The sequence below is a fragment of the Octodon degus genome, unplaced genomic scaffold, assembly GCF_000260255.1.
Source record: "Octodon degus isolate 3935 unplaced genomic scaffold, OctDeg1.0 scaffold00335, whole genome shotgun sequence".
Classification (NCBI taxonomy): Eukaryota; Metazoa; Chordata; class Mammalia; order Rodentia; family Octodontidae; genus Octodon; species Octodon degus.
The window spans coordinates 915,716-923,316 of record NW_004524911.1 but is presented as its reverse complement, the minus strand read 5'-3'; the positions used below and the strand labels follow the sequence as shown (position 1 = coordinate 923,316).

Here is a 7,601-nt window from a genome sequence, read left to right as displayed (position 1 = left end):
TATATATATATAATCTTTCCCCCACTCCCTCTCCTGTCCTCCTACTAAACTCAGTAACTCTTTCCTTTTGAATAAGTTCATTCCCCTTTCCCAGTATTTATTGTAACCCTTCAGATTCCATTTTCTCTTTCAGGTTCTCGCACTTAAGCAGATAATAGAGTGTTTGCATATGCAGGTCTGGTTCGTTTATATTGTCTAGTTGCATCCATTTATTGACAAAGACTCAAATTTATCTTGTTTTATAGCTGAATAATACTCCATTGTGTAATAATACCACCTCTTCTTTATCCATTCTTCAGCTGATGGGCATCTGGGTTGTTTCCAGGATTTAGCTATAACAAATTGTGCTGCTATAAACATGGATGCACATATATAGCTGTGGTATGAAGTTTTCAATTCTTCTGGAAAAACATGCAGGAGGGGTATAGCTAGCTTGAATGGGACCTCCAATCCTAGCTTTTGAAGGAATCTCCACACTGATTTCCATAGTGGTTGTACCAGTCTGCACTCCCACCAACAGTGGAGAAGCGTTCCTTTTTCGCCAGATTCTCCAGCATTTGTTATTGGCTGAATTGTTGATGTCAGCCATTCTTTCTGGGCTGAGATGGAATCTCAGTGCTGTTTCAATTTGCATTTCTCAAATGACCAATAATGTTGAACATTTTTCTTTCGTTCTTTTTTTTTTTTTTTTTTTTTGGCAGAACCGGGGATTGAACTCAGGCCCTTGTACTTGCCAGGGAAGCACTTATTCCACTGAGCTGTCTCCCTGGCCCCAACATTTTTCATATATTTACTTACCATTTACATTGCTTCATCTGAAAAGTGTATATTCATCTCTGATGTCCATTTTTGGATTAGGTCTTTGAATTTGAGGGGCATGATTTCTGGTTTTTTAAAACTGTTTATATGTTCAAGATACAAGGTCTTTGTCAGAGGGACAGTCGGCTATAATTTTGTCCCATTTTGTGGGTTTTCTTTCTTCTCCAAAGCACATCTTATGGAGATGTGCTTTGAAGTGCAGAAACTTCAAAAAGATGAGAGGGCTGGGGAGATGGCTCAGTGGAATAAGCGCTTCCCTGGCAAGCACAAGAGCATGAGTTCAATCCCCGGTTCTACAAAAAAAAAAAAAAAAAAAAAAAAAAAAAAAAAAAAGATGAGATCCCAGTTGTTGGTTCTTGGAAATATTTCTCGTGCAGTTTGGTTTTTGTTCATGAACTCTCTACCTACCCCTATGTCTTTAAGATTTGTACCTACATTTTTCTCCAGAAGATTTAGTGTTTCTTTTTTAATATTTAAATCTTTGATTCATTTTGGCTGTAGTTTTGTGCACAGTGATAAGCATGGGTCCAGTTTTAGCCTTTAGCATGTGGCAAGCCAGTTTTTCCAGCACCATTTATTAAAGAGGCTATCTTTCTTCCAGTGAGCATGTTTGGCCCCTTTATCAAAGATAAGATAGCTGACTGTGTTTGCAGTTGTGTCTTCACTTTCTAATCTGTTTCATTGAGCCTCAGGTATGTGTCTATACCACTACCATGCTGATTTTACCACAGTAGCTTTATAGTATACATTCAGATCAGGGATTATGATAGATAGCTCCTACCTTTCCTTTGTTTCTCAGGATTGGTTTTGATATGCTGGGTCTCTTCTGGTTCCAAATGAATTTGAGGAAAATTTTCTCTAGCTCTGTAAGGTATACTAATGGTATTTTAATCAGGATTGCATTGAATCTGTTTAACAATTTTGGGAGTGTGGCCATTTTCACAATGTTGGTTCTTCCTATCCAGGAGCATGGAATATCTTTCCATTTTCTTAAATTCTCTTCAATCTCTTGAATACCATAATTTTCATTGCATAAATCTTTTACTTCCTGCAAAGGCTAATTTTATGTCATATGAATTTCACCACAAGTTTTTTTTTTCTTCTTCTTCTTCTTTTTTTTTTTTTAAAGAAGAGGTTCTAACTCACTGGTGTGGCCTGGGTGATCTTTCCTTCAGCCCTATCACAGTAATTCATGGAGATGGAAATGAGCCCCACAGCCTTACAGACTTGTAGCAAAAAGCACAGTTTTGTCCCTCTACAACTCCAGTCCCAGACACAACCATTTTTATGTCTTTAACCACTTTCTAATTAGTTCTTCCTGTGCTTTCTGTTATAACTCCAGACTAGCACTATTCAATAAAGCATTCTGCAACAGTGGAAATGTTATGTATTACATGTCCAATATGGTAACCACTACTACATATGGCTATTGAGTGTTTAAAATATGGCAGTATAATTGAAGGGCTGAATTTTTATTTTATTTATGTATGTTTTTGGTACTGCTAGGGGTTGAGCCCTGAGTTTCACACATGCTAAGCAGATGTTTTACCATTGGATCACACCGCTAGCTCCTATTTTTTGGTAGTAAAATACACCTAACATAAAATTTACCTTGTCTTAGGCCATTCCTATTGCTACAACAAAATACCTTAGACTGAGTAGTTTATGAATGACATAAATTTATTTCTCACAGTTTTGGAGGCTGGGAAGTTGAACTCTGAGGAGCCAGTAAATTTAGCATGTGATGAATTCTTACTCTCAGCTTCATAGTTAGTACCTTTTTCTGTGTCCTCACATGGTGGAAAGAAAGAGTAATGGAGCTCACAAGCTCCTTTGGGCTTCTTTTATAAAAGAATTAATCCTATTCCTGAGAATAAAGCCCTCATGGCTGAATTAACTTCCCAAAGGCCCTGCCTCTTAAACCTACCACAATGGGGATTATTTTTCTGTAGGGATCAGTTGGTAGCTCATTAGTTCCTGGGAGGAAATAGTGAGAGGATTCAGAAAATAAAGACAAGAGATAATAGCTTAGGTCAGGTGGTGGACCAATCCTGATAGGCAAAGACCCTAGAACATGTTTGGACAGTAGGGGCACCTATTTATACATTTGCAAAGTTACAAGATGTACTGTTGCCTAGCAACTAATAGCCCAGAATGTCCAGGCAGGATGCTTTTCTCAAGACTGTGGTACCTTGACTGCTTTAGGAGGCAATGAGGCTTCCTCCCGCCCTCCCACATATGATCAATTTCCAGTGTCAGCACTCTCAATATTTTTCAATATGAATTTTGGAGGGACATGAATGTTCAGACAATAGCATCATACTGATTAATTTTAAGTGCACAGTTCAGTAGTATTAAGTATATTCACAGCCTGCTATGGCACATGCTTGTAATTCCAGAAACTTGGGAAGCTGAGGTAGGAGCATTAAAAATTCAAGGCCAATATTAATACGATGAGCTGCTAAAGGCTCAAGTCAATAACTTCTGAGGATAACCCACTAATATCATAGACTGCTAGACAGTGTTGGATTGTTTAGCTGAATTAAAACACCTATAATATTTTGATGCCAATAGAATATCCACCTCTGACAGGACAAAAAAATAAGATAAAATACATTTTTAAAAAAGGATACAAAGGAAAGATCATTTTGTATTTATATATACAAAATAGGATAGATATGCAGCTACTTTCACTGAATTCAATGAGTAGAAAGAGGTGTACTAATAGTGTTTGGACAGGATATCCTGTCTGCTTCTTGTACTATGGATAACCACTAAGAAGGTAACAATGTACAATGTATTGATCATCGAAACTGTCCCATTAATCAGCTTTTGAAACTGTCTCATTCATATTTATTTCTCAATAAAAAAGAGAAAAAAATCTAATACATCTATGTCAGGTATAACTTTTTCATAAATACATTTTGGAGTTATGCCATTGTGTTGCTTTATAATTAAATTTTATTTACATATTTAAAAAATTCAAGGCCAACCTGGGAAATTTATCAAGATCTTGTCTCAAAATAAAAAAGACAAGGGATATAGCTTAATGGTAGAGTGCCCCTGAGTTCAAGCCCCAGCACATCAACAAGAACAGGTATATTCATGTTGCTGTGCAGTCATTGGCACCATCTAGCCTCAGAACTTTTACTACTTCCCAAACTAAAACTCATATCTAATAAGCAATAACCCCCATTCTCCCAGTCCCTGACAAAACACATTCTACTTTCTGTCTTTATGAATTTGATTATTCTAGGCACACCATATAAGTGGAATTATATAGTATTTTGTCCTTTTGTGTCTGGCTTATTTCACTTAACATAATGTTGTCAAGTTCACCTATGTTGTAGCATTGGTCAGAAACAGTCATGTGTCACTTAATGATGAGGATACATTCTGAGAAATGTTTTCTTTAGGCAACTTTATTCTGCAAACATCATAAAGCATACATATTTATACTAACTATTAGGTGACATGATTTTATTTGGTGCTGAGGATGGAACCCAGAAATCCATGCAAATTAAATACATTCTCTGCCACTGAGCTATACCCCCCAGCCTAAGGTGATGTGATCCATGATTGTACTTTATTTAACTTTAGCCAGTTGCTGTCCTATTCGTTAGTGAATCTCTAGAAGATACTTCTATTGTTTTATACCAATTTATCAAAGTGATATAAACCATTTGATAGTAGATAAACAAGAAATTACCTAGCTGACATAGCTCAAGTACTGAGAACATTGATAGAAGATTTTGATAGATTTATTACTTTTTTAACGTAAATATTTTCAAGGTTTTATTGCAACCCAGAATTGGCTTACTACACACAAAAAGTTGTGTGGTGGGGAGGAGGTGTTGTACATATTATAACCATGTTAATTATAATACATTAAAATAATTAATACATTAATTATTTGTGGTTTACACTACAAATAAGCCTGTAAGTTTAAATATATTAGCAGTATATAACCCAATGTACAGACTTTCTTTACATAATACATACACTTATCAGGACTGTCTAAAACAAAAAACAAGAAAACTACATGCACATAAATAATGCACATTTTACAGATAACATTTTTTTTTTTGCAGAACAGGGGATTGAACTCAGGCCTTTGTGCTTGCCAGCGAAGCGTTTTTTCTACTGAGCCATCTCCCCAACCCCTACAGGTGACATTTTATTTTATTTTATTATTTTATTTTTATTTTATTTTTTTTAAATATTTATTTATTTTTATTTATTACATTTATTTATTGTGTGTGTGTGTGGCCAGCTCAGCCCACCAGGGGGCGGGGCTGGCTGGCATGTGGTGCTGGAGGATCGAACCGAGGTCCCTGTGCTTTGCCAAGCTTGTTTCAAGTAGGTGCTTTAGACCACTGAGCCATCTCTCCAGCCCTATTTTATTTTTTTAAAGGAGGAAAGTTTTAATTTGGCTCATGGCTTTTAACACCAAGGGCTGTGACTGATATCTGGGGCATTGGTCCATAAAAACCCTTCCTAAAAAATAGAAATATTTGTAGCAGCAATGCTGTCTTTAAGCATCTGGATGCAAATCATTGCAAGACTATTTCAATAAATTTTAGTTAATAACTATGTCTTACAAAAACAGCAGTCTACACATAAATTTATCTTCCAAATATGGAAGAAACAAACAATGTCCCACATTGTAGTGTCCTACAATGTCACATTGATGCTATAACAACATCCATCTGTGGTCAGGCATACCACACTCACACCATTGTTCACACACTAAATAAATCCATGAGGAAAAATAAAGAACTGAAACACTCTGCGATAGGAAAATCTTTGGTGCTAACATGATCTCATCAGAAAAGGCACGTTTCAGAATATTTCTTATCACAGCCCCGACAGCCCTGGGGAGGATCCTTCTCAGGGCAGCCTCTGCCTTCTACAGAGACTATCATACCTGCCTGGGGCAGCACTCTAACGCTCAATTCAGAGATAGCACCAAGTTGAAAGGAAGCATAAAATGAAAACCCCACTAGCTCACTGAGGAGATGTGCTCTTTAAAAAGCTTCCAGCAAACAGTGTGCAATAGGGCTGCCAAGCTTCCAGAGATGTGCAAATGCTCTTTAGGATGTCCTGTCAGCTGGCAGCTCCACCAAAAGGCTCACTAAAACACTCATAGACACACATAGAATCCTTCACAACTGCCCTAAGGCAGCTCAGAGGAAAGAGTCCACGGGAGGTGCATAGGAGAAGCTGAGGGACACCTCCGCTGCCTCCTTCACACTGGCTGTGATGAGGATGCTGTCAGGGGATCTGCCGATGGAGTTGGGAACAGGCTCCTCGGTAAACTGGGGATTAAAGTGCTGTAGGTCACAGGGTCCACTCACATTTGGGTTGAAAGGAGGAGTAATCTTATTTATGAGATCATCCCAGTTAATTAGGAAGAAGACCTGACTCAATCTCCATAAAGTTATCCTTGACACCTATATGAGCCGCTAGGTCCGGTCCTTCTGCAGGAGCCCCTCCAGGAGGTGCCTCGCGGAATTTGTAATATTTGGTTTCAACTGGAGAGGTTTGTTCAGGATGTTGTCATATATCTCAGCTGTGTTTTGGCTATAAAAAGGAGGCAGGCTGTACAACATCTCACACAAGTCCATGGTCCTGTCATAAGGCTGCTTATGAAGCACATCGGGTGCAACATACTCAGGTGTGCCACAGAAGGCAGACGTTGTGCCATTGTGTTCAGTGTTCTTGCAGAGCCCAAAGTCAGTGAGGACAATGTGTCCCTGGGAATCTAGCAAAATATTATCTAGGTTTAAGTCTCTGTACACGATCTTCAGAGAGTGCAGGTAACCCAATGCACCGGCTATTTCAGCAGCATAGAAACAAGCCTGTGGTTCTAGGAAGCAGCACTCCCTCTGGAAGTGGTAGAACAACTCTCCACCATTAATGTAGTCTAGGACAAAGTACTGTTTGTGGGCAGTATGGAAAGAGAAGTGAAGCCCCACCAAGAAAGGGTGATTCACATTCAATAGAACGTTGTGTTCTGACATGATGTGTTTCTCCTCTTTCTTTTTCAGGGTTGATTTCTTCTGTAAACTTTGACAGCATAGAATGCTTCTTCTGCTTTGTGTCTTGCTAGAAGGACCTTTCCAAAACTGCCTTTCCCAATCACTTTTAAGACATGGAAGTCAGATGGTTTAGCATGAGGACTGGATGACAGACCAAGGTTGAGTTTCTGAGAAGGACTTGGTGGAGGAGAAAGGTTGGCACTCATAAGCTCAGGCTCTTGAGGTTGGGAGATTTTCAAGATAGACTGAACTTCTGGGTGTTTGCATACATAGGAATTACGGGCAATCTTCTGAATAAAATCATTCAGGCCCATCCTCCTTTGCTTCATGAAAGCGATAAGAATCACTACCATTCCCCTCATTCTGGAGTAAGTGACAGTGCCTCTAGCAGCCTCAGGTTTCACTGTCATTGCCAAGAAGAGAATACAGATTAGAGTAGAAGTTGTGAGGCCAGCTATGGCAGCACTGCTATTTATTTATTTATTTTCCTACCCATTACAGGAAAGGTGAAGCCCAAGTCAAATGTACTTTTTTTTAGATTAATTTTTCTATCTGATTTTCTTTTTTAAAAAAATATTTTTACTGAGAACCAAATAGCAATGAGACAATTTCACAACCTATTACTAGCACATTTAAATAATTAATACATTCTATATTGTTGTCTTGGTGGTCATTTATTGTACAAGATACAGACATGATATCCTGTCTCAAACACTATTAGAACAAACCTCTCTATTCATT

The 7,601-nt window shown here is 38.1% G+C and overlaps 1 pseudogene; it reads right to left on the bottom strand.

Annotated features, from left to right (window-relative positions):
- Nucleotides 1-6,005: 6,005 nt before the first annotated feature.
- LOC101578908 lies at nucleotides 6,006-7,270 on the bottom strand (annotated as a pseudogene).
- Nucleotides 7,271-7,601: the final 331 nt, after the last annotated feature.